General features: G+C 39.1%; 1 pseudogene; it reads left to right on the forward strand.

Moving 5' to 3' along the window:
• The first annotated feature begins 2649 nt into the window (after window positions 1-2649).
• Window positions 2650-3620, forward strand: LOC101645340 (annotated as a pseudogene).
• The last annotated feature ends 611 nt before the right edge of the window (window positions 3621-4231 follow it).

Here is a 4231-nt window from a genome sequence, read left to right on the forward strand (position 1 = left end):
TTTCTTGCTGGTGTTTACCAGCCTTCCCCTATATGCTTTCTTTTTGTGGTTTTAATTATTTCTCTTTTTTATTCTATTGTTTGTGGTTGTTTCTTGCTACCCTCAACATGAAACAGTATCCATGCACAGCACCCCAGCCTCATTCATCCTCCTGAAGCCATATCTGCTGGGAGAGGGCTACTAACCACTCCCATACCACCAGTGCATTTATAAACACCTGGAAACACCAGACAAAATTGCCCTCTATAAGAACAGCAGGCAGAGAACTGCACCCACACTCACATTTATTACATCCAAAAGGAGATAGGTAGTGAGAGGCTAAAAATCTCACCAAAATGCAATCAGCAGTTAACCACAATGCCTTGAAAACAACAGACAAGGTCACTTCACACAAAGATATAAGACAGAACAGATTTTAAAAAAACCACCAATACACAGATCCAGAAGACCTTTGTCAGAAATAAAAGGTATTGACATTGGGACTACCTGATAAATCATTCAGAAAAATTATTTTGGACTCCTTCCATGGATTGAGAGAAAGGTGAAAGAAATCAAGGAAAACACAAACAAAATTTTAGAACAATTCAGGAAACTCCTACAAGAACCAACTAACAAAATTAATTAAAAATTAGAAAAATAATAAACATAAATCCAGAAGATTAATACTAAAATTTCAGAAGTATATAATGCATTGAAAGAGCAAATGAGCAAAACTGAATTAATGGAGAAGAGAGTTAGTGAACTTCAAGACAAGTCTCCTGATACTAATATGCTAGAGGACCAATTAAAAAGAAAAAAACATTCCAAAGAAATCCCAAGAATGATGTGGAACACCATCAAGAGGAATAGCTTGTGGATGGTAGGCATTCCCAAACAGGAAGAAACAGCAAGAATCACAGAAAATGTTGTCAAAGAGTTGTTGGGAAAAAGTTCCCCTAACATCATTAAAAATGAGACGATATGCATTCATGAAGTTGAATGAACCCCAAACAGATTAGACCACCCAAAAAAATTACCAAGGCATATCATAATCAAACTTTCCCAAAATCAAAGACAGGAAATGAATCTTGATAGCAGCCCAGGAAAACTGAAGTTACCCACGAAGTGAAAGCAATAAGACCAGTATCTGATTTATCAGCAGAAACCATGCAAGCAAGAAAGCAATGGGAGGACATCTAAAACTCTGAAAGAAAAAAAATCTTTTTCAAGCAAGAATCATATACCTAGAAAAATTGTAGCTTATATATAAATGTGAAATTAAGACATTTCCATATAAACAGAAATGAAGTGAATTAATAAAAATAGACTAGCCCTACACGAAGTCAGGTGGGGGGAGAGGGGGCTCTTTGAACAGAGATACAACAACCTGAGCTTAATATACATGGCACCACTGCCCAGAAGTCAACGCAGATATTGCAACCCAGTATCCAAAGCAAAACAAAACAAAACAAAAAACCACTGCCCAGACGTCAACCCAGTATCCAAAGCAAAACAAACCTACTAACCTGAAAACAGGCAACCAAACAAATTGTAACGAAGACACTTGAAACATTAATAAAGGAAAGAGTGTAGCTATAGAACTTTTCAATGGAGAAGTGAGATTTCAAGATTAAAAAGACTGTTTTAAAGTTAGAAATAAATTCATAAAATACATCTTAACCTCGAAGAAAATTAATAAGCCTCATCAAAATACAAAATAGGAGAATCATAAAGATCTAGTAGACACTAGAACAACAGCAATGAAGAAAATGGCAAGAAAATTCACAAACAAAATGAACGCAACACAGAAAATTATATGGAGACAGCCCCACACACACAAGAAAAGTGATGAACCCCTGCTGTAGACAGGTGAGATGTACCTGTCAAGAGACAGAGAGCAGCAGACTGGATTTAAAGGGGTGGGGCGGGGGGCAATCAATATGCTGTCTACAAAAGTCACCTCGTAAAAACAAAGACAAAAATAGACTAAAAATTGACTAATGGAAAACATGTAGCAAGATACTGGCTATCAAAAAAAGATCAGGAGTAGCAACATTAAAATCTCATTAAATAGATTTTTATGCAAAATCCAGCATAAGAAACAAAGAAAAAGATTGTATAATAATTAAAGGGTGAGTTAAACAAGAGAACATAGATAGCCATAATAAATGTCTGCGCACCCAATAAAAGAGCCTCAAAATGCATTCATCAAACTTCTACCAAACTGAAAAGAGAAATAGACAACTCTACAACAATAGCAAGAAGCTTTAATACACTACTTTCAGTGAAGGATGTAACAACTGGAAAGAAACTTAACATAGACAAAGAAGAACTAAACAACACAATCCATAAACTTGATCTCATGGATGTCTCCAGACCACTCCACCAAACAACAATGCGGGGTACTTTCTCTTCCAGCAAATAAACCATCTGCTCAGTTGCAAAGCAGGCCTCAATAAATTTTAAAATATCGAAATATTGCAAAGCATCTTCTCAGGTCACAATACTACAGAATTAGAGATAAATAATAGGAAAATAAAGAGAAAATAGCAAATACATTAAACACTACTGGGCAATAGAAGAAATTTTTAAATTCCTTGAACTCTCCAAGTGTCCTCATGAAAGTGGCACTGACTTTAAACCCCGTGTGGCAATTCCTGATGCACTGCCATGCTGCTCAGAGAAGACAGGGTGACCTAGAAGTCCAACTGCTTCCCTAAGATTATCCAACTTTTGGATGATTATCCAAAACTCTTTATCATGGGAACAGACAAGGTAGGCATCAACAGATCCACAAGTCTCTCTGCAAGAAGGCCCTGGTGCTGATGGGTAAGAACACTATGACATGCAGGGCCATCTGAGGTCACCCACCTCTGGAGAAACTGTTGTGTCATATGTGGAGGAATGTGGCAGGTTTGTGTTCACCAAGGAGGACCTCACCAAGATCAGGGGCATGTTGCTGGCCAATAAGATGCTGTCTGCACCTGTGCTGGTACCATTGCTCTAGGTGAATTACTATGCCAGCCCAAGGCCCTGGCCTGAGTCCCAAGAAGACCACCTGCTAGGCTTTGAGCATCACCACAAAGATTTCCCAATGCTCCATTGATATCCTGAGTGACATGTAGCTGATCAAGACTGGTGACCAAGTGGGAGCCAGCAAAGCCACCCAGCAGAACATACGGAACATCTCCCCATTCTCCTTTGAGCTGGTCACGCAGCAGATCGACCACACAGCATACGGAACCCAGGAGTGCTTGACATCTGACAGAAAGCTCGGCACTCTCACTTCCTAGAAAGGGTCCGAGATGTCGCCAGTGTGTGCCTGCAGATTGGCTACCCAACTGTTGCCTCTGTGTCCCATTCGATCATCAGTGGGTACAAACAGACCTTGGCTTTGTCTGTGGAGACTGAATACGCCTTCCCACTGGCTGAAAAATGCAAGGCCTTCTTGGCCGATCCATCAGCATTTGCGGCCCTTGCCCCTGCGGCTGCCACCACCACAGCTGTGCTCCTGCAGCTTTGGGCCCCGCCAAGCAGGAGGCGAGGAGGGATCAAAGGAGTTGGACCGGGATATGGGATATGGTCGCTTTGACTTGTCATCAAAAAGCAACCAAAGCAGCCAGCTTTCTTTTGTGAAATGAAGAAATAAAGGCTGACTTCTCTTTATTAAAAAAAGAATGAAATCGCAACATACCAAAACCTTTGATACACAGCAAAAGCAGTGCTCAGACAGTAACTTATGGCAATAAATAAATGCACACATCAATAAAGAAGAAAGAGCAAAATCAACATCTTAACATCCCCAACAATGGAAAATGAGAAACAAAATAAGCCAACAGCCACCGGAAGAAATTAAATAATAAAAATCATAGCAAAAGTAAATGAAATAGAAATCAGAACAGCAATATAAAGAGTCAATATGACAAAAAGTTGGTTCTTTGAAAAGATTGACATCCACAAACCATTGGTAAATCTAGCAAAGGGGGGGGGGGGGGAGACAAGTTGACACAAAAAATACAAGTAAGAAATTAAATCCGTAACATCACGACAGACCCAGTAGGTGTAAAAAATGTATAATAGTAGGATACTGTGGAGAATTGTACTCCAACAAATTAGAAAAACTAGAAAAAATTTCTAGAAACATACTACCTACCTAAATTAACACAGACTGAACTAAAAGACCTTAATGGACCCATTACCAGCATTAATAGTGAAGTTGAAAGAAAATAGAAAGCAACAAACACTCATGAGG

Source organism: Echinops telfairi, unplaced genomic scaffold (assembly GCF_000313985.2).
Source record: "Echinops telfairi isolate 266 unplaced genomic scaffold, ASM31398v2 ScPeMD7_16;HRSCAF=60, whole genome shotgun sequence".
Classification (NCBI taxonomy): domain Eukaryota; kingdom Metazoa; phylum Chordata; class Mammalia; order Afrosoricida; family Tenrecidae; genus Echinops; species Echinops telfairi.